At 39.3% G+C, this 24,271-nt stretch overlaps 1 long non-coding RNA gene across 2 annotated transcripts; it reads right to left on the minus strand.

Annotated features, from left to right (window-relative positions):
- Window positions 1-5,835: 5,835 nt before the first annotated feature.
- Window positions 5,836-21,721, minus strand: LOC113895518. 2 transcript variants are annotated; one of them, XR_003511871.1, is made up of 2 exons: window positions 21,581-21,721; window positions 5,836-6,318 (listed from the first exon to the last, which is right to left on the minus strand). It is a non-coding gene; the product is annotated as an uncharacterized LOC113895518 (long non-coding RNA). The 2 variants fall into 2 exon arrangements; XR_003511868.1 differs by lacking the exon at window positions 21,581-21,721 and adding an exon at window positions 10,437-10,475.
- Between the last annotated feature and the right edge of the window lie 2,550 nt (window positions 21,722-24,271).

Below are 24,271 nucleotides of genomic sequence, written 5' to 3' on the forward strand. Positions count from 1 at the left end.
TACAGAAATGACAAGCTTAATTCCTTGATGAGGTGGTTGTGGACAGAATGGCTGAGAAGCTGTGATTCCAAAAGAGATTTCGGAAAATAAATAGGCAACTTTGGTGATTTAAAAAAAAAAAAATAGGAAAAAGGAAAAGGTTCTCCAGGATTTCTCACATTTAAGCAATGGAATGAAAGCAGTGTTGTTTATATATTTGTAACTTTTGAGAAATTTGTAAATGATGAGTTCTAGGTTGCATAAGTTATATTGGAGGTCATAAAGGGAAGGAAGTGAAGTCACTCAGTTGTGTCCGACTATGGGATATTCATATATTGAGTTTCCTGTGAATTTTAGATAAGGATTGCTCTGACTTTATTTAGAGTTAAAAAGAAATAATTTCTGTTATCAAAAACAGTAAAACTTTGTTGGAAACAAAAAGTCCTAGCAACAAATCTGGCTCCAGAAAATAACAGAATGGAAGGACACGGTACAGTCAAACTGCATTGCTTCTTTTTGGTGATACAGTATATCTTTTTTCCAAACATGTTTAGAGGTTTGGATTAATCTGGGAGTCCCTCAAATCTTCTAAATTATAGCTAAGTGTGAGCATTAGTGAGTAGTGTTTATGTTCATCACTATTTAATCAGGTAAGTGATGGAGGTCATTGAACTTTGTGTATTAAGTAATTTTTACTAACTTTTATTACAAAAGATCTACTTGTTTACTACTAAAAAACAAAACAAGAACATACACAGAGCAGAAGAAAAGATTAAAAACCCAGCTTATTTTGCTTACTTGTTTAATTGATTGAGTTTTCCTAGTAGCATCTGTTTAAGCACAGGATGCACAAATAATTCTAATAACTCAATTCTCAGAGATCACATAATGTAACATATTTCTTCAGAGAACTTTCTGCAAAGCATCGTAAAGATAAGTAAAATAACAGCAGCACACAATTTTAAGAGTTAAGAATACTGTGTAAGTTTTGTAATAGTTTTACTACCAAGGCTTGATTTTATTCCAGGTACTAGCTCTATTGGGTTTCCCAAGTGCTACTAGTGGTAAAGAACCTGCTTGCCAACGCAGGAGACATAAGAGATGCAGCTTTGATCCCTGGATGGAGGAGGTCATGGCAACTCACTCCAGGATTCTTTCCTGGAGAATTCCATGGACTGAGGAGTCTGGCGAACAACAGTCCATAGGGTTGCAAAGAATAGGACACGACTGAAGTGACTTAGCATGCATGTACTAGTGCTATTAATATTACTTGGATTTTAATAAAAAATATATCTTGACTCTCCTTACCTCACAAACCTGCTTAAGTTCACAGGTTCAAACATATTTCAGAAGCAGTTCTTACCCTCTATTTTCAACTCTAAATTCTTCATAGAAGACATTTCTAATTAATGTTTTTGCTCCAAATTTCTCCTAGATGGTGATTTGAGCTTTTGAGTTCTAGGATTTTATTTTTACTTTGCACTCAAGTTGGAAAAAAAATCATACTGGAGACAATTTATGTTGCACTGGCACTTTGCAACAGGCTCAACACATAATCTAAGGTGATTTCTACAGTAACTAAAAAAAAAATATGGTTCTTATGATGAATGGTTGTGTCATTACGAATATAACTATTATTATATTACATTTAATGAAAAGCAGTTTTCTTCTGAAAAGTGAAAGGTGCTTAATAAAGTCATATGTAATTTGCCACCATCATTCAAAAGAGAGCACGCTGAGAAGCAAACTCTGAAACCACCCACTGGCTGTGGCTGGAAAGACCTCCTGACTCTCCATCTGCTAACGTTTATGAAAATAGAAATGCCAATGCCCCCCTTGTCTCTTTCTATTCAATACTAATTTCAGATCATATTGTTGACTCGTGACCACAATAAGGGATGACAGGAGAGGTTTGGCACTCTCTATGTAGTGCCAGAAAAAGAAGCAGCTAAAGAGAAGAGCATATTGAGGTGTTTCCCATGTATTTTTATCTAAATGCAATCACATTTAACAAAAAGTATGGTCAAAAAGGACAGTTCATAAATTAATGAAACTATTTGTTAAGAATATTCAACATACTTTTATTTTTTAATGAACATTTATTCTGGAATAATTTTAGGTTTACACAAAATTTGCAAAGATCATGCAGAGTGTTTTCCTGTATATCCCCTCAACCAATATCCCCAGTGGCCCAGTGGTTAACATTTTGCGTTATTATTGTACATTTGTCAAAACTAAGACACTGACATTGGCACATGACTGTTTACTTCTTAACTAAACTCTAGAGTTTATTTGGATTTCACCAGCATTTAGTTGCCAAGTCTTCTTAATCTCTCTCTGGTCTATGACTGTTTCTCCATTTTTTTTTTTTTCCATGAACTTTTTGAGAAGTATTCACCAGGTATCCCACACAATGTCCTCTCAACTGAGGTGCTTTTATGTTTTTCTCATGATTAGACTAGTGTTCTGTTTCTTTTTAATTGAAATATGATTGCTTTATAATGTTGTGTTTGTTTCTGCTGTACAATGACCTGAATCAGTATACACAAACTCCCTCCCCCTTGAGCCTCCCTCCCACCCTTTCATTCCACCCCTCTAGGCCATGACAGAGTCAGTTACATAGCGGCTTCCTACTAGCTGTCTATTTCACACATGATCATGCCTATATGTGAATGCTACTCTCTCAATTCATCTTCCCCTCTTTGGTCCCCCATCCCATGTGTCCACAAGCCCACAACTTTGCCTCTATTACTGCCCTGAAAATAGGCTCTATTTTTTTTTTTTTCAATGCCAACTAGGTGAGGTGTAAGCACCCTTACATGATATCCACATGAAATCACTAACAATGTTAACTTTCATCACTTGGTTAAGGTACCATTTGCCAGGTTTCTGCACTGAAAAATAGTTATTCTTCCCATTCCCTACTCTATGTTTTGGAGGTAAGTGATTAAATCTAGCCTACCCTGAAGTGTAGGAAGTAGGATGGGAATACAGTTCAACCACATGTAAGAGAAAGAACCTACATAAATTCTTTGGATATATTCTTCAAGAAAGATTTGATTCTTCTCCCTGTTTACTTATCAGTCATTTATTTATATCAATATGGAGTCATGACTGTTTATTTTATACTTTGGTTTATAATCCAATACCTCATTACCTGGGCTTCCCCCCATGGCTCAGTGGTAAAGAATCCACAGGAGATGCAGGAGACTTGGGTTTGGTCCCTGGGCATGGCAACCCACTTCAGTATCCTTGCCTGGAGTATCCCATGGACAGAGAAGACTGGTGGGCTACAGTCCATAGGGTTGCAAAGAGTTGGATACAACTGAAGCAACTGAGCATACAGGCCCACACTACATTATCTATTTTATTGCTTACATTTTTTGTTGCTTTGACTACTGGGATTTTTCAAGTTGCTCCTTTGTCCTTTTGGCAATTATCCACCTCCCCCTTTTGGGGAGCTCTTTTTTTACTTTTTATAACCACAAGGCACTCCAGGCTCATCTTGTATTTCCCAGACTCAATCCAAGAATCAGCTTAAGAATTCTGATGTATTTAGCAGACAATAGTATGTAGAAACCAAGGTCTGGGTACTCAGTGAGCTTGTTGCCACTGGGATATCATTGCATAAAGCTTCTCTCAGCAAAGAATTAGGTAATATATTTATGTATGACCAATGAATACACAGGCAATTAAGTACCTTCTTAGATGACTGTCACAATCAATGTTCATCTCCCATTTTAAATTAACATATGGACATTTTACTTTGTTAATTTGATCTGCTTTTGGTTTATAAGTTCCCAGATGGCTTCCTATGAAGAGGAGGGTGCTACGATGGCCACTTGGTGGACACCGGGTAAGACATGCTCAAGCTGCTCAGCGATCCTATTGCCTTGCCATGCCTCTCAGTCTTTCTCTTTGGCTCCTGTGGTGCTGCTCTTTCCCACCCTAGCAGAGATACCCTGTGAAGAGACCAGCCCCCCAGCCTCCCAGACACCCAATCACTGCCCACCAGGTTCCCACTAGACTCCACATATCGTTTCTTCCATTGACCAGGCACTATTCCAGCCCTCCAATCTCTTCAGGGGTTCTGGCATGGGTCCTCCTTCCTAGCATACACTTTTACAAAGCCCTTAGGACTCTCTTAGACACTTAATGGGGCCTAGAGACTCTGTTACAGTCTCCTGTGAACTGACCCTATCACAGTTTCTCAGACCCACTTATGGCCACCCCCTAACCCATCGCGACCCCCAGTTCCAGGGCAGAATCATTATGTCTGCCATTCTCAGCAGAGCTCCTCACTGCCCCCTTCTCTCCTGCCCTCCAACCATGACTCACTCTCCACCTAGCCTACTAGCTCTTCCCTTAGCCAACTCGGTTTTCACAGAATCTATTTCATGATGTTCTTCTCAAGAGATCTAGGGCCAGCCCTTCCTTAGCCACCATCAACAGCGGACTCTCCTCCTACTCCCACAGTAGCCTCTTCCACGATGTCCTCTCCTTAGGCTGACCTTATTATCTTTCTCCTCACTCATGATCCTACTTTGTTTGGGCCAACTTTGCCATGAAATCCTAAAGGAATGTTTGCCTAATATGTTCCCTCTGGTGGGTCTTAAGGGAACCAACCATAGCCTTGTTTGGAGGGTTCACTTTGGTGGTTATAGAGGGTGAGGGAAGAGCATGGACGCCCAGGGCAGGAAATGTGTGCTATTGTTAGGTTACACAGCCTGCTTCTCATCTCCTCTCTTCTGGAGAAGGTGTGAGGTAGTCTCGATCATGAAACTTTAGGGACTTCCATAAGGATTAAATCACATAACAGCACTGAATATTTAAAAAAGAAAGAAAGAAAGAATCAGTTCTCAGACTTTATTATAGTCTGGACCATGGACTTGTATTTCAGTCCTCTTCTCCAAATTTCTCCTTCTAATGCTACATTAGATATTAGCAGACTTCTCTGGTGGCTCAGACAGTAAAGCGTCTGCCTACAATGCGAGAGACCCCAGTTCATTCCCTGGGTCAGGAAGATCTCCTGGAGAAGGAAATGGCAACCCACTCCAGTGTTCTTGCCTGGAAAATCCCATGGACGGAGAAGCCTGGTAGGCTACAATCCACGGGGTCGCAAAGAGTCGGACACGACTAAGCGACTTCACTTTTCACTTATCCAATATAGCCAGATGGATTCTTTTTTGAAATCACAAGCTAATGGAACATCTCCAAGGCCAATTTACTCAACTACATCTAAGAGGACATTGGTCTCAATGATCTCTGAGCAATCTCAGAGTTAATTTTCTATGACTAGTTCTATGTAAGCCATTTATCAAACTAAACAGCACTCATTAGCTATAATAACATCTTACCTTATTTCAGTCACTTCTGAATGTGAGCAATGAAATATTGCTCAGCTTAAGTTAAGAAAAAATGGAATTTTGTTATGAACATGGCAGGGAAGAATAATGAAATAGCTAAAAATAAAATCAAGAACTAAAAACTAGAGGTCAGAATTGGGCAACAAATAGCATAAGCTCCCTCTCAACCCTTTCAGAGAAACTATCTCCATAAATCAGAAACAAAACCTTGTATGGCTTGACTTCTACACATTAAAGACTTTCAATCCAAGACACATTAAAAGCTACCATCATTCATGTTTTGTCTAGAAAATTTCAGAAACTGTCTCTGGACTGACCATGCCTATCTTTTAAACTCAAAATGACTATGCTGTTTCTAATTTTGAATGAGCCAGTTTACATAAAATCTTGTGGCATTTGTTCAGGACCTTGCTGAAGGAAAGGATTTAAATATACTCTGAGAATTCTGATATTTCCCAGTAAGCCTCAGTAAGCACATGAAACTCAAAGATTTGACAGGTGACTTTTCAATCTGCTGCTTGTGGTGTAACAAAGGCTGCCAATTTCCATCCTGGGATGGTGGAATCATCCTTGTAACTCAGTCCACCTCAACTTCAGCCAGTTTTCCCTTTTAGGGTCTTCTTTTTCCCACATAACTTCCAGTATTAATTTTGATCTCAGCTTTCTTTTGGTTGTAGATAACAGAAATTCTTCTCAAATTTCTTTAAATACAAAGAGTTTTATTTGTATATGTAGCTGAGGGAGACAGTAGAATAGGTTAGAACTGAGAAAATAAATGTCTTTCTTTTCTCCTGTGTTTCTCTCTCACCATCTGTCTGTCTCCTTCTCTGTTCTTTGACTTCTTTATATGTGTCTGTAAATCTTCTCATCTGTACTGGTTTCCCTTGTTCTCACTGTTTCCTTCTGCCAAGTGGATTTTTCCATGTCGGTAAATATGGATGCAGATTACTCCAGAATTATACAATTTAAGCTCCTAAAAGAAAAGAAAAGAAAAGAAAAGAAGCTACACCTCTGTAAAGAATGAAGGCAATTCAAATAAGGAATTTCAATTACTTTAGTTTGAGTTGCTTAGTGACACTTGTACTAAACATGATGTTTATGGAAATAGATGATTATTTCAGGTTAGGTCATACCTGCTTTACTATTGACAGCCACCTGAGAACCACATGAAAACAAGTAAAAATTTCCCACAAACTAGTAAGATATAGTCAGAATAAAGTGATGGAAATGTTTCCAAATATGTTAAACAGAAAGCCTCTTTTCGTTTATAACACAACTTGTGTAAGTTTATTAATTCATTTATTACCTATATGAGGATCATATTTGTGAATGAAAAATCAGCCTTGGAATAATACATCTTGAAAACTTAAGACTTTATTTTTACTTCGTAATTTCTCTCATAATGAAATAATATATAAATTTTTAAACAAAGAAAATATTGCAATAGGTAAATATAATCCCTAATTCCATGATAAAATGTTTCTTTGGGTTTTGTGGATTTTTTGTTGTTTTGTTTTTGGTTGCTTTGTTTTTCTGAAATAATTACACAACTGTGAAAATGATTCACTTAAACCCTGATTAGATGCTGAGGACACATACATTAAAATATATTTTAAACAAGATTGCTTTCTGTTTTTAAATTTTAAAATATGCATGGAAAAGGAGTATGTAGATAATCAGAAAAATAATTTTTAAAAAGCCATTTGCTTACTTTCAAAATGTCTCTGGAAATATTTCTGTTTAAATATTAGCATGTTTTCTATACATCTGAAACTAGTATAATATTGTAAATTAACCATACATTAATTAAAAATAGCATATTTTTACACATTTTTCCAGTAGTCATGTACAAATGTGAGAGGTGGATCTTAAAAAAGGCTGGACACTGAAGAACTGATGCTTTTGAATTTGATGTTGGAGAAGACTCTTGTCCCTTGTACTGCAAAGAGATAAAACCAGCCAATCCTAAAAGAAATCAACCCTGAATATTAATTGGAAGGACTGATGCTGAAGCTGAAGCTCCAGTAATTTGTCTACCTGATGTGATGAGCCAAATAACTGAAAAAGCCCCTGATGTAGGGAAAGATTGAGGGCAGGAGGAGAGGGGGTGACAGAGGATGAGATAGTTGGGTGGCATCACTAACTCACTGAACATGAGTTTGAGCAGACTCTGGGAGAGAGTGAAGGATAGGGAAGCCTGGCATGCTGCAGTCCAGGGGGTTGCAGAGAGTCGAATACAACTGACTGAATGAACAACAACAAAAAATATTGATGTAAACCTGTGTAAACTCAAAGCCTTCAGTTATGTAGAGATTAGTTTCTAAATTTGGGCAGTGACCATATAATAGGAAGTTTTCTTATTCCTACATCTGTATAAGGTTATTCTCAGTTATACATATATGAAACATGATATGAATAGACAGATTGTCATCATATATGGATTATAAATTGATACTATTTTAGTATGTACAACAAGGGACAAAAAGAAGAAAAGTGGAGTATAGAATCTCACAGAATTATAGATCATGTCCTCTTTGCTCAAGATTGTCCGATGGCTTCTAGTTATAATCTAATACTTTCTAAGGACTGACGTCCCTGGCTCCCTATTAACTCTGTAATGTCTTCCTTGCTCTGCCTTCACACCCTTCACTCAGAACCTTTGCACTTGCTTCCCAGAATGCTCTTCTCTCAGACATACTAAAATTTTATGCCTGAACTTTCATATTCACACACACACACACACACATACACACACTTATTTTCCTACTTATTATCTGCTTCCCACTAGTATGCAAGCTTTCAGTTCAGTTCTGTCACTCAGTCATGTCCAATTCTTTGTGACCCCATGAACCACACCATGCCAGACTTCCCTGTCCATCACCAACTCATGTTTACCCAAACTCATGTTCATTGAGTCGGTGATGCTATCAAACCATCTCATCCTCTGTCATCCCCTTCTCCTTCTGCCATCAATCTTTCCCAGTATCAGAATCTTTTCAAATGAGTCAGCTCTTAGCATCAGGTGGCCAAAGTATTGGAGTTTCAGCTTCAATATCAGTCCTTCCAATGAATACTCAAGACTGATCTCCTTCAGAATGGACTGGTTGGATCTCCTTGCAGTCCAAGGGACTCTCAAGAGTCTTCCCCAACACCACAGGTCAAAAGCATCAATTATTCAGTGTTCAGCTTTCTATATAGTCCAACTCTGACATCCATACATGACTACTAGAAACACTTTATGAAATCTGAAACTTCTGTGAGTTCTGTTCTCTATCTACATTTGTCCTGCATACAGTAGGTGTTCAATAAACACTTTTTGGACTGAATTAATTAAAGAGAGATCTATCTTAAGCAGCATATGTACAAGAGTACTAGACTTTATGAGAAAAGGGCATGACAACCCACTCCAGTATTCTTGCCTAGAGAATCCCATAGAAGAGGAGCCTGGCAGGCTATAGTCCATAGAGTTGCAAAGAGCTGAACATGACTGAAGTGACTAAGCATGCACACACACAGACTCTATGGATTTTCTTGACACATAGGGATTCATTTAGACATGGCATCACATCATCTTGGTGTCATCAGAGAGGAAGATATGTGTCACAGAACAGGTGAAAAAGTATTCATTTTATTGTGTACATTGCTGAGGAAAAAATATTCAAGACATTGTAGACGATACAGCAGATATAAGAAACAAATTGTTGTTGCCCTCTAGTTAAATAAAAAAGACATAGACCAGGAAGATTGCTGTACTGAATACACTGTATGAGTGTGGCCAGCTACCCAGGAGTGGGGAGATGGGTCAGACTGGCTCTTTAATTGTGGATAAATTTAGGATAGCCAGAAAGGACCAAGTAAACATTTTAAAATTAGAACAATCATGTGGCATTTTTTTTTCAATTATAGGTTAAAATAATGACTATTGATTTTTCACTATTGTATTTTTAAAAGCTTATTTAAAGAACTGAGGCAAAACCTGATGCATTCTAAAGCAAACTCTGTTTCTTATTTCCTGTAATGTGTGGATTTCTCTTTTTTCTAGACCTGCTACTAAAATGAGAGAAGCAAGTAAATATTATGGCAAGGTTGACTCATAAATTAATTAAATTCTTAAGTAAGATAATATGGATACATATTATTTAACATATTGTGAGGTCTCCAGCGAGACATTTGCTTCTGAAAATAAGAAAACAAGAACAAATTAAAATGCTTCCAGGTAGTAATACATTTATCTGTCATCTTAGACCTCAGAAAACGTTATAATAATCACTAAAAAGTGTATAGATATAACCCTTACTTTTATTTTTTATTTTTTTTAATTTTATTTTATTTTTAAACTTTACAATATTGTTTTAGTTTTGCCAAATATCGAAATGAATCTGCCACAGGTATACCCGCGTTCCCCATCCTGAACGCTCCTCCCTCCTCCCTCCCCTACCCTCCCTCTGGGTCGTCCCATTGCACCAGCCCCAAGCATCCAGTACCGTGCATCGAACCTGGACTGGTGACTCGTTTCATACATGATATTATACATGTTTCAATGCTATTCTCCCAAATCTCCCCACCCTCTCCCTCTCCCACAGAGTCCATAAGACTGATCTATACATCGGTGTCTCTTGGGGCCAAAGAACTAAATAGACATTTCTCCAAAGAAGACATACAGATGGCTAACAAACACATGAAAAGATGCTCAACATCACTCATTATCAGAGAAATGCAAATCAAAACCACTATGAGGTACCATTTCACGCCAGTCAGAATGGCTGCGATCCAAAAGTCCACAAGCAATAAACGCTGGAGAGGGTGTGGAGAAAAGGGAACCCTCTTACACTGTTGGTGGGAATGCAAACTAGTACAGCCACTATGGAGAACCCTTACTTTTAAACTGCCAAATCATTCACATTCCTAAAAAGGAAGGCTCAAAGAAGGTCAGTAAGCTTTGATTTACCATAAAAAGCTCTCAACTGAGGCTAAAGAAGTTTTGATTCCCCAAAGAATCCCTGGTCACAGTAAGCCAAAAAACAACCCTCTAACAAAATATGACAACAATTTATTAATATGCATTTTAATATTTAAGGGAGTTTGTCTTACTTTATTGGAGAAGGAAATGGCAACCCACTCCAGTGTTCTTGCCTGGAGAATCCCAGGGACGGGGGAGCCTGGTGGGCTGCCGTCTATGGGGTCGCACAGAGTCTTACTTTAAATTTGCACAATGATAAATCTGTATCAGACAAAAGAGAGCTTAATTAGAAATTTAATTGGAAAAAATAATCTGAATTTGTAATGTTTGCCCAGAATTGTTGAGAAATATGAGATGCAGGAAAAGGCAAGGGAACCATCCTGGATCTTTTGATAGGTAATCTAAATCCATGATTCTAGAAAAGGTCCCATTAAGGTTTTATGTTTAGTTTTAAGTAATTTTTGAGCATGATGAGTTTGAAAATAAAAATATTTTTAAAACAGAATTTGGAAATTTCATAGAATAAAGAACACTGTAAATAGGGCTATGAACTAAGAAGGAGCAAAAAACTTTTATTTCCTTCTTTTGAAAGCTAGATAATTTACTGTTGGCTAGCCAGTGAGTTCTAGAGTTTCTAAGCAATTGATTTAGGATTTAAAATCTAGCCCTCTTATTTTGATGCATTTTAAGGAATATTTCTGTACTGCTTTCTTTGTAGTTGTATCCAAGATCCTGGGTACTGCTCACAAGCACATTTTATTGCCAGCTTCTTGACTTTGAAACAGAGATCATTATGCTGGTGAAAAATGTATCCAATCAAAAAATGCCAATAATAAAAATGGATATTTTACTGAATATTTTGTTTGAAGAGGTGATGGGGGTTTTTGTAGTAAAATTCCACGAGACATTTTAAAAACAGATCTCTCTGTCATCATTTCTTTCCCTACAAATCACTTTATATCTACCCTTTCTCTTCCATTTCTAAGTAATCTCTTTTTCGTGCTCTCTAGCATTTGAACAAACATTTGGCTTGTACTCTTGATGCAATAAAATGAAAGATCAGTGGCTTCTGCCATCCAGAGGCATTCCTCAGGCATGCCCTTGGAAGACTTTCTACCTCCTTGCACTTAACCTGTGCTCCTCTTCTCCCCATCACCATGAACAGAAGGAACAGCAGCAGCCATTTTTTCGGCATGTGTAACATGTGCCTTTAATGGTCTCACATGTGCATTAGTAGCTCAGTGAGACTCTTTGTGACCCCATGGACTGTAGCCCTCCAGGCTCCTCTGCCTATGGAGTTCTCCAGACAAGAATGCTCTAATGGGCTGCCATTCCCTTCTCCAGGGGTTTTTCCTCACTTGGGGATCAACCCCCACACTGCAGGCAGATTCTTTACCATCTGAGCCACCAGAGAAGCCCTAATGGCCTCATGTTATGTAGTTAAACAAACCTTGGCCATTTTTAATTCTGTGAAGTGAAATTAATCCTTTCAAATGAATGAGCTCAACACAAAGACATTTTAATATACAGGTTATATATAGGTTAACAGGAAACTATGACTAGAAACATAACTTTTATAGTCTATAGACAAAAATAGCAACACATTGAGATGGGTGAAGAAAGAAAGATCTTTAATGGTGCTATTTCAAGGAGTTTACAGAGGAAGGGAAAAAATACTCCCGGTGGAATTATGGCAAGAGGTTCTTACTAAGAATATGCAGGATAGGCAGAATATTTAAGATATTCAGACCCTGAATTACATTTCATGTGCACAAAGTTCTTTTGAAGAAAAATTGCTTTCTTAACTTTAAAAAATAAATATCAAAACTGAAAAAATGTTGATGTGTACAGCGAACTCATTTATCACAAAATGAAAAAACTCAAGGAACAATAGTTCAAGCCAAGAAATAGAACATCACAGACCTCCCAGAATTTTGTGCCCTTCCAATCACCTTCCAAAGAGAACTACTGTTAACTAATGTAATGTACTAATGTAATTAATTAATAATAGGGGAAAACAGATATGAGATATACTGGAACTCTCTGTACTGTTTCCATTTTTTTTTTTTTAATATAAAGCGATTCTAGGGTAAACTTTTTTTTCTTTTTTTCATGGAAAGACATTTTATATTTAGTACAGCAGTGGTAACATGTCATTTCCAGACCTGGACATTATTGTACTAAGTGAAATAAGTCAAACAGAGAAGGACAAATATCATAAAATATTATCAATATGTGGGCTCTAAAGAAACATAATACAAATGAGTTATTCAGTTGCTAAGTTGTGTCTGACTCTTTGCAATCCCATGGACTACAGCACGCCAAGCTTCCCTGTCCCTCACTGTTTCCCAGAGTTTGCCCAAGTCAGTGTCCATTGAATAGGTGATGTCTTCCAACCATCTCATCCTCTGTCGCCTTATTCTTTTGCCTTCAATCTGGGTCTTTTCCAATGTTCCTGTCAGGTGTTCACATCATCTATTAAGATCAGATGGCCAAAGTATTGGAGCTTCAGCTTCAGCATCAGTCCTTCCAATGAGTATTCAGTGTTGATTTCCTTTAGGACTGACAGCTATGATCTTCTTACTGTTCAAAGAACTCTCAAGAGTCTTTTCCAGCACCATAGTTCAGTTCAGTTCAGTTGCTCAGTCATGTCCGACTCTTTGTGACCCCATGAACTGCAGCACACCAGGCCTCCCTGTCCATCACCAACTCCCGGAGTTCACCCAAACCTATGTCCATTGAGCCTATGATGCCATCCAGCCATCTCATCCTCTGTCGTCCCCTTCTCCTCCTGCCCTCAATCCTTCCCAGCATCAGGGTCCTTTCCAATGAGTCAGCTCTTCCCATTAGGTGGCCAAAGTATTGGAGCTTCAGCTTCAGCATCAGTCCTTCCAATGAACATCCAGGACTGATCTCCTTTAGGATGGACTGGTTGGATCTCCTTGCAGTCCAAGGGACTCTCAAGAGTCTTCTCCAACACCACAGTTGAAAAGCATCAATTCTTTGGTGCTCAGCTTTCTTTTTGGTCCAACTCTCACATCCATACATGACCACTGGAAAAACCATAGCCTTGACTAGATGGACCTTTGTTGGCAAAGTAATGTCTCTGCTTTTGAATATGCTATCTAGGTTGGTCATAACTTTCCTTCTAAGTAATAAGCATCTTTTAATTTCATGGCTGCAATCACCATCTGCAGTGATTTTGGAGCCCAGAAAAAGTCAGCCACTGTTTCCCCATGAAGTGATGGGACCGGCACCATAGTCTCTGCCTTCCTTATGATACTGAAGGAGGGAATGGAAACCCACTTCAGTATTCTTACCATGAGAACCACACGAACAATATAAAAAGGCAAAAAGATACAAATGAAGTGATTTATAAAACAGAAACAGACTCACAGAGAAGAAACTTATGGTTACCAGTGGGAAATGTGGTTGGAGTGGGGAGGGGGTTAGATGTTTAGGAGTTTGGGATAAAGTAAACTTAAAAAAAAAAAAAAAGATTACCTAATAGCAAGAATTTTCTTTTAAATGCTGCAAATAACCAGCTTGTTCAATTTCATTTTTGTTCAAGGGATAATTTATTGATTAGTTCCTACTTCCTAAGTCAATGGTTATTGAGTAATTTGCATATTTTAGTAAATTTCAACAGCTTCTGGTCATTTTGAGCCAAGCTTGATTAATATACTAAGTTTAGTTATTGAGAAACTCCATGAGTCTGCTGGAATGTTTTTCTTTTCCTCAGACTGAGAGTTATATAGGTTTAGCTCCATCCGAGGAACTCCATATTAAGACAGATCAAAATGAAACAGAACATTTTGACCTGATTCTGTCAGCCCAGCCTCAACCATATCTTAGCTCCTGCTTTCCCGACAGAAAAGCATACAGTTTCTAGGCAGTTCTAAGACCCCACTAATCCTTTTACAACTCTACAAGAGTATTGCTCCTACTTTATCATGTCCTTTAAACCCTCTCTCTTCTAAAGTTCCAATCCTCAATATCAACCAGGTAAATTATCGTTTGAGTTTGATGCAATTCCAGACTATGTCACATACATACCACAAAACCTAAATATACCTAAATTTATAACCAATGCCAGGGTTAGAAAATTAAACTACAAAACACCCCAAATTCAAAGCAAAATTGTTTCAAATTATGTTCTGAAAGATATTGCATTCAAATCTAAAATTAAGAGATGTTCTTTTATTTCTTGCATTAATATGAAAGAGCCAAATATTTTCAGGAGGGTTCTGTCAGTAAATTATTTGGAAGTCTTTTGCTCTTACAACTTTTTGTGGTGACAGCTCCAACATTTCTCCAGAAAATGTATTCTGTGTTTTTTATAATTACATTTACTAAAGGAGGAATTCATTAAAGTAACGGCACAAAGTCTCTCCGCCTTGGTACTATTGATATTTTAGTAATGTGTGTGTTAGTCACTCAGTCATGTCTAACTCTTTGTGACCCTGTGGACTGTAGGACTGTAGTCTGCCAGGCTCCTCTGTCTGTGGGATTCTCCAGGGAAGAATACTGGAGTGGGTTGCCATGCCCTCCTCCAGAGGCTCTTCCCGGCCCAGGGATCAAACTCAAGTCTCTTGCATTGCAGGTAAATTCTTTACTGACTGAGCCACCAGGGAAGCAGGACTTCATATTGGATCTGTTTCTTTCACTTTAACCTTTCCATTTTATTGCTCTTGCTACAAGTTACAAATGTTGCTTATAGACTGAATTATACAGGACAGTCTATCTGCAAGGCTCTGATCTCTAGAGGTATTTCCATTCATACAGAGATAAAAATTTCAAACAGAGTAATATCCACCTTGTTGGAGGTTTATAGGAACATCCTGACCAAACCTGCTTGGGCAGCTGTAAGAAAAAAGGATTCTGGCACCAAGAAGTTTGAAGCAACCAACAGTTTATCCTCCCCTTTTAGTATAAAAGAAGCCTGACTGCTCACTTGGGGAAGACGGTTCAGTGGGACACTAGTCCACTATCTTCTCAGTCTGCTGGCTTTCCAAATAACCTGTATTCCTTGTCCTAACAACTCATCTCTCAACTTATTGGCCTGTCATGTTGCATGTGGTGCAAGTTTGGATTTGGTAACATTTGGGGCTGGATAATCCTTTGTTGGGGTTTTCCAGGTGGCACAGTTGGTAAAGACTCTGCCTGCTAATGCAGGAAATGCAACAGCTGGGGGTACGATCCCTGGGTCAGAAGACCCACGGGAGCAGGAAACAGCAGCCCCCTTCAATGTTTCTGCCTGGAGAATCCCATGGACACAGGAGCCTGGTGGCTATAGTCCATGGAGTCATGAAGAATCTGACACAACTGAGTGACTAAAGAACAACAACAGAACAATCCTTTCTTGGCTTCCCTGGTGACTCATATGGTAAAGAATCTGCCTACAATGCAGGAGACCCGGATTTGATCTCTTGGTTGGGAAGATCCCCTGGAGAAGGGAATGGCTACCCACTCCAGTATTCTTGCTTGGAGAATTCCATGGACAGAGGAGCCTGGCAGGCTACAGGCCATGGGATCATAAAGAGTTGGATACGACTGCATAACTGACATGCTGAACCCTTTGTTGTGGGGGGCTGACTACATGTGCATGTTGGATGTCCAGCAGCATCCCCGGCCTCAAGCTACAAGATGCCAGTAGTGACCATTCTCCAGTCATGACAACCCAAATTATCTGCATACATTGCCACATCACCTCCAGTTGAGAGCCACTGATCTAGTGTATGGATCAGAATCCAACTTTATTTAATTTGCTGAAATATTTCAACAGTGCTGTGAGAAGCAATGTATTCCATTCCCAATGTGGAGGAAGGATACCTAACTCATTCCCTTTGCTAGGTGAACACTCCCTGTATTTTTCCGTGCCATGAAAGTTGTAAAATCACTATGGATGGAGTGGAGGCTGAGTGCAGTAGTCTGGTTGGAAGGAGTCCTATGGAATTTGTATTGATGCTTCCTTTGCATTGCCAGCAAGCTTTTCTCCTGGAGAGATGTTTACTAACAAAAGCTAGATTTTAGCCTGTCCCTTTGACAATAATCCTCATCATCTACCACTTTCATTCTCACTCCCCAAGAGCCATGCTTGGCTTAGCTCAGGTAAACTGATGTTTATTTAGTAATTGGGGCAGGAGCTGTGAATAGTTAATGCGGCTGTGCAGCCACACCCATTATTCTACTTATGATCAGTTGCTGCTGTTCTACGGCAACAGCAGATTTCTGTAGTTGTGGCGACGTATGGCTCATAAAGTCTAAAATATTTACCATCTCTCCTCTTATAGAAACAAATTGCCAACTCCTATTTTAAATCCTAAAATGTGCAAATTATTTAAACTGTTCAACCTAAATCCTTTGTCCTGTATGTTGCATCAGTCTAGCTGTATCAGTAACAGTCACACTTGTAAAAGTATCTGATTCTCTACAGTTCATGCCAGGGGCAGGATTAATTTAGACACAATCCTCATCGTTATGGGAATAGGCAGCTTGCCACTTCACATTCAAAGACAAATTTTTACACTTTTGCATATTCTGTCTTTCCATAGGCTCAGCAAATCTAATGCATTTTACCTGCTGTTGTAGGTGTTCTTCCTCTGGCCCTTGGGAGACTGAGGCCAGCTAGGCACCAGTTTACTGTCACTGGGTGTATTCATTTGCCTTTAATTAGGATTGAGTGTTGGAGAAAAGCAGATGACCTTGGTGTAGGAATGAGTACCTGAAACATTCTTCTGCCTGTTCCAGAATCAGTGGTTATGTTTAAAGTTTTCTGCATTGTTTTCTTTTTGCTGTTTAAAAGGAGAGCAGACACTTCTGATAAAGTTTGTGTCATTAGTCTGCATAATTTTCATTTTGTTTGTTTTTGCTAATAATCATGATTCTGGGATGGTTTTCTTATCACAACCAGTTAGTGCTGTTATATATTTCGCCTGAGGCTTACGCGGTGTTCTACAATTTTGTTGTTCAGTCACTAAGTCATGTCTGACTCTTTGAGACCCCATGGGCAGCAGCATCCCAGGCTTCCCTGTCCTTCACTATCTCTCAGAGTTTGTTCAAACTCATGGTGATGTTATCTAACCATCTTATCCTCTGTTACCATCTTCTCCTTTTTCCTTCAACCTTTCTCAGCCTTCTTCACAGTCCAACTCTCACATCCATACATGACTACTGGGAAAACCATAGCTTTGACTATATAGACCCTTGTCAGCAAAGTGATGTCTCTACCCTTTAATATGCTAAATTAGTTTGTCATAGCTTTCCTTCCAAGGATCAATTCTGCAATATGGGACTTTTAATGTGTTCCTTTAAAATGTATAAAAGCTGAGAAACAATGCATGTATATGATGCTTTATTATTTGTGGTCCCTGATGTGTTTAGTAAAAGACTCTGGAAGGGAAATGGGATATACAACCTATCTACTATTGCTTGTTTCATAGATTATGCCTCAATGTTTTCAGTTATATTAGAAACAGCTACTGTAAAGGTATGTGACGAGCTTTTAATCCTCATTTTTGTTCATATCTAGAAAAGACTAAATTGGAAATATTCAGATTCAATACAGTATCAAAGGCACCTTTGCAAGTAAAGCTTATTTGCACATGTATTTGTATTTTTTGTGTGAAATAATACACTGATGACAGCAATAGTCCAGTACTGTGAATTAATACCCCGATGAAAGAAACAGTCCAGTGCTGGAGCTTAGAGAGTATTTCCAGGACAAAACAGTATGTTTAAACTGCTGCACAACTTTATCAACAATCCCTGCTCCACCTTAGCATGCATAAAGAAAATACTGAAACCAGAGCGGACCAGAGCATAATCAGTGAGTGCAATGTGGTTCCCACTTACTCAGACCAGTTTTCATTCACATTTTGAACAGATCTGTTAAATATAAACTTAAACCTGCTTTGCATTTTGCTACAGTAAGGTTGGATCTATAATATAACATAGAAATCCTACCTAGTAATCAAAGGAATATTCAAGTACAGTCAACATCTAAATGTTTGGGGTTGAAGTGAAAAAAACGTCTATTGGGTGGCACTGCTTCTGCATACTGCTTACTTTCAAACATTCGCATCTAAATGACAGTAGAGTCACTAGGATAAGCTTAATAAACTGATTGAGAGGAGAGAGGAGACAATGTGAGATTGGCGGAGGTACTAAAGAAATGCAAATACTGGGAAGGGGTTTTGAATGTGCAAAAGACTAGAGGAAAAATTATGTTAGAGCAACATTGAAGTCTTGAAGAGATGACCTTGGAAAAGCATTGAAGAAGGAAAAGGTGGAAATGAGAAAAAAGGGTATATGAGATAAAGGCTACAATTTTGTACTCAATTCTGATGTGTAGGGGTTGGGCTGTTCCCATGCTAACTTTCAGATGTGACTCCAGGGCCGGCTGACACTCTGCAGGCTTGTAAGCAACCATGAATCAGAGGATTATTCACATAAACCACGCCCAGATTGCTGACCCAAAGAAACTCTGAAATAATAAACATGTGTTGTTTTCAGACTCTAAATTGTTGATGGTTTATTATGCAGTAATAGTAACTTGTGGCTTCCCAGGTGGCACAGTGATGAAGAATCTGCTTATAATGCAGAAGACCTGGGTTTGATCCCTGGGTCTGTAAGATCTCCTGGATGAGGGAAGGGCAACCCACTCTAGTATTCTTGCCTGGAGAATCCTATGGACAGAGGAGACTGGCCAGTTACAATCCATAGGGTCATAAAGAGTCGGACACAAGTGACTCATCACAGCACACAGCTCACAATAATAACTCATACACTCACTGATAAGAAGAAACAATTCAATGACATATACATATACATCAGATCAGATCAGATCAGATCAGTCATTCAGTCGTGTCCGACTCTTCGAGACCCCATGAATCGCAGCACTCCAGGCCTCCCTGTCCATCACCAACTCCCAGAGTTCACTCACACTCATGTCCATCAAGTCAATGATGCCATCCAGCCATCTCATCCTCTCTCGTCCCCTTCTCCTCTTGCCCCCAATCCCTCCCAGCATCAGGGTCTTTTCCAATGAGTCGGCTCTTCTCATGAGGTGACCAAATTACTGGAATTTCAGCTTTAGCATCATTCCCTTCAAAGAAATCCCAGGGTTGATCTCCTTTAGGGTTGGATCTCCTTGAAGTTCAAGGGACTCTCAAGAGTCTTCTCCAACACCACAGTTCAAAAGCATCAATTCTTCGGCGCTCAGCCTTCTTCACAGTCCAACTCTCACATCCATACATGACCACTGGAAAAACAATAGCCTTGACTAGACGAACCTTTGTTGGCAAAGTAATGTCTCTGCTTTTGAATATGCTATCTAGGTTGGTCGTAACTTTCCTTCCAAGGAGTAAGCGTCTTTTAATTTCATGGCTGCAGTCACCATCTGCAGTGATTTTGGAGCCCAGAAAAATAAAGTCTGCCACTGTTTCCACTGTTTCCCCATCTATTTGCCATGAAGTGATGGGACCGGATGCCATGATCTTTGTTTTCTGAATGTTGAGTTTTAAGCCAACTTTTTCACTCTCCTCTTTCACCTTTATCAAGAGGCTTTTTAGTTCCTCTTCACTTTCTGCAATAAGGGTGGTGTCATCTGCATATCTGAGGTTACTGATATTTCTCCCGGCAATCTTGATTCCAACTTGTGTTTCTTCCAGCCCAGCATTTCTCATGATGTACTCTGCATATAAGTTAAATAAACAGGGTGACAGTATACAGCCTTGACATACTCCCTTTCCTGTTTGGAACCAGTCTGTTGTTCCATGTCCAGTTCTAACTGTTGCTTCCTGACCTGCATACAAATTTCTCAAATATACATATACATATCTCTTGAAGAGATGACCTTGAAGAAGCATTGAAGAAGGAAAAGGCGGAAATGAGAAAAAAGGGTAGAAGAGATAAATTCATTCAAAATCCAGAATAAGGGGATTTTCACTTATATGAGATAAAGGCTATAATTTTGTACTCAATTCTGATGTATAGGGGTTGGGCTATTCCCATGTTTATCATGTAGTGGTTTTCTGTTGGCACATAATGAATTACCACAAACCCCGCAGCTTCAAGCAACGCCCATGTATTAATTCACTTCTGTCCTACAGAAGTCTGGGCGTGGCAAAGCTGGGATCTCTGCTCAGATCCCATCCTGATCTGGCTAACTCAAGGTGTTGGCCACAGCTGTGATCTCCTGAGGCTCAGGGGCTGTCCCCAGTTTACTGTGGTTATTGACAGAATTCAGTTCTTTATGGTTATAAGACTGAGGTTGCAGTTTTCTTTAGAGCATCAGATTTTACATTCACCACCAGACACATCCACACCTGGGTACTGTTTCCACTTTATCTCAGCCACTTCATTCTTTCCATAGTTATTTCTGTGTTCTTTTTCAGAAGTGTATTGGACACCTACTGACCTGGGGCGGGGGGTAGGTGGTGGTTCATGTTTCAGTGTCATACGTTTTTGCCTTATCATAGTGTTCATGGGGTTATGAAGGCAAAAATGCTGAAGTGGTTTGCCATTCCCTTCTCCAGCTTTCTTGATGGCTGTCAATACAGGATTGTGCCTAGCTCCTAGAGACTGGTGTTCTCTGCCATGACTGCTCTACAACACAGAAGTTCTCTCTTTGACAGGCAACAACAGAGCTTCTCTCGGACTTCAAGTATCTCTAAGTTTTTCTAAAGGCTCATCTGCTTAGCTCAGGCTCACCACGGAAAATCTCTCTACTTAAACTTATTAGAGGTTTTAATTGCATCTGAAAAATACCTTCACAACAGCATCCAGACTAGAGTTTGACTGAATAACTAAGAGAAGCTGTTCGCACCAGGAGGCAGGAATCTTAAGGGCTAGTTTAGAATCCTGCTTACCATGTCTAGAGTATGGATAAGTTTCAGAAAGTTTGCTGAATGAAATAAGCCAGATTTAAAGAGGATACATATATGATTCCACTTATTTGAGTCTTTAGGAAAGATAACTACAATCCATGGCAACAAAAAGCAGATCAGTTGTTGCCAGAATCAGGGGTGGAAGATTAACTGGAAGAAAGTGGAAGAAACTTTTCTGGGGTGAGGGAATTATGATAAACCTTCATATTGATACTGGTTACATGGGTCTATAAATTTGTCAGAACTCATCAAACTGTACACTTAAAACGTATATTTTATATAAAGTGTGTCCCAATAAAGGTCATTTATATTCTATATAATGTTTATCCCAATAAAGGTCATTAAATATACCCAACCAGCCATGTGATTCTTGCCTCCCTTGTCACCTTCTAAGCGTTCTGTGAGGTCATCTGGTTGGTCAAACGTCATCTCACTCAGAAACCAAGCTGCAAAGCAGTCTGAAAGAAAGTGAAAGTGAAGTCTTTCAGTTGTGTCCAACTCTTTGCGACCCCATGGACTGTAGCCCACCAGGCTCCTACGTCCATGGGATTCTCTAGGCAAGAGTACTCGAGTAGGTTGCCATTTCCTTCTCCAGGGGATCTTCCCAACCCAGGGATTGAATTCGGGTCTCCCACATTGTAGTCGATGTGGCACCATCTGAGCCACCAAGGAAACAAAGCAGTCTAGCAAATACAATTTCAATTTTAGGTACCATTCTTCACAGTAAAGAATCAGACACTAGAAAGTATACTGTAGAGATGTTGAGCTATGCCAGTTCCTTCAAGTTTGAGTTCAGTCGCTCAGTTGTGTCCAACTCTTTGTGACCCCATGGACTGTAGCCTATCAGGCTCCTCTGTCCATGGGATTTTCCAGGCAAGAGCGCTGGAGTGGATTGCCATTTCCTTCTCCAGGGGATCTTCCCAACCCAGGAATCAAACCCGGGTCCCCCCATTGCAGGCAGACACTTTACGGTCTGAGCCACCAGGGAAGCCCCATAATCCCATGGACAAGCACTGTAATTCATAAAGAGAAGCAATGTACATAACAATAATGCTTATAATACACAGTTTGCTCTTTCAGTCCTTTTATTGTTCCACAAACTAAGAGGCAGAAACCTGGTTTCAGGTCATGAAATTCACTCACCAGAGATATTACCTCTGTGGATAAATACCACCATAGAGAAGATTAATTCTTGTTTTAAAACTGTGGTGCAGTTGTGATACTTAGGAATGGAACCTATTCTAGTATCATATGATTCTTAATGGGGAAAAAAAAAAAACAGTTATACACAGATCCTGCAGAAATATTCAAAATAAAGCAATTTTCCCTTTCATTTTTTTTTTGGATCAGCTAAATTTATAGGGCAGAGATTTCTTGAATAATCTCTACTTGAATAATAGGGGTGGAGTGGGCAGATATGAATCAATTATTTTCAAGGCCAAGTAATCCTCTGGGACTAAGAGAAGGGTGTTTTCTCTTCCAGTCACCAGCATGTGTGCTTATAAAAAATAAAACATACAAAGTAATTAAAATTTTTGAGCACATCTGGGAAGGATTTCCAGATGATGAGCTATAGGAGCATAGCACTTGAGAACCAATTACACAATAAATTATATAAATGATGTAGAGAGAAAGATTTAAGCAAATCACCAATGTTCATTGATTGTGCTTCTACAGTATATATCACATCCAGAGAGAAGTCAGCTTAATTAAAGCAACATTATAAGTAAGGGATTGTTGCTTATTTGATTTTTGTCAAACTAGAATATATATATAGCAATTGAATTTATCTATTACATACACAAAAATTAGATATTTATTAATACCTCTACGAAAACTCTCATGTGTTCTTTAAATGTTGTTTTATTCACTAAGCTGTGCCTTACTCTTTTGTGACCCCATGGACTGTAGCCTGCCAGGTTCCCTGGTCCCTGGGATTCACCAGGCAAGAATACCTGAGTGGGTTGCCATTTCCTTCTCCAGGGGATTTCTTGACCCAGGATCAAACCCGCATATCTCCTGCACTGGCAGGCAAATTTTTTATCCCTGAGTCACTGGGAAGCCCCTCTTGAAGCACAGTCTTCAGGAAAAACTAACCCCAAAAATATTCATTCAGTGTATGTCATTCAGGACAATTCCCCTGCACCACAGGCAGAGATGGAGTTGTTTCAGTAGAGAGCTTGGGGCCATAGAAAGTCTCACCAGACTTCAAAGTCATGTGCTTCCCTTTTCTTTTTGTTGTTATTCAGTCACTCAGTCGTGTCTGACTCTTTGCAACCCCATGGACTGCAGCATGCCAGTCTTCCATGCTCTTTACTATCTCCTGGAGCTTGCACAAACTCATGTCCTTTGAGTCAGTGATGCCATCCAACCATCTCATCCTCTCTCGTTCCCTTCCCCTCCTGCCTTCAATCATTCCCAGCATCAGGGTTTTCTAATGAGTTGGCTTTTTGCATCAGGTAGCCAAAAGTATTGGAGCTTCCCTTTTCTTTGGAAGGGCAAATAGACCAGAACTGTGTCTGGTTTCAAGAAATCCCAACACTGAGTAAAATAAGTAAGTGATTTACTAGTCTAGTCTAACATGATAAGCCATGGATACAAAGATCAGGATGAGTGCTGTGGCTCAGTGTCATCAAGGATCCAGATTTCTTCTATATTGGTATTGAGACCAGTCCTAAAATGTGGATTCAGTCCTCATGATTGAAAGAGGATTGCTTCTCCATTAATTCATCTGAGAGGAAGGCAACGGGACTAAATGACCATCCAGTGAGTTTACCTCTCTTGTAAAGCTTTCCTGGAAGCCCCAGTAAGAGGCTACCACTAATTGTATCACTGGCCACAATTGATCAAATGACTATGAGCTACATCTGAGGCTGCCAAGCAAGGTTTTTAACTGAGAACAATTTTCTAAAATTGGAATGGCTGTTGAGAAAGAAAGAAGGATACTGAGTAGGCACAGGCTTCCCAGGTGGCACTAGTGGTAAAGAGCCCGCCTGCCAATGCAGGTAGACATAAGAGACACAGGTTTGATCCCTGTATCAGGAAGATCCCCTGGAGGAGGGCATAGCAACTCACTC

The sequence above is a fragment of the Bos indicus x Bos taurus genome, chromosome 1, assembly GCF_003369695.1.
Source record: "Bos indicus x Bos taurus breed Angus x Brahman F1 hybrid chromosome 1, Bos_hybrid_MaternalHap_v2.0, whole genome shotgun sequence".
In the NCBI taxonomy this organism is placed as follows: Eukaryota; Metazoa; Chordata; class Mammalia; order Artiodactyla; family Bovidae; genus Bos; species Bos indicus x Bos taurus.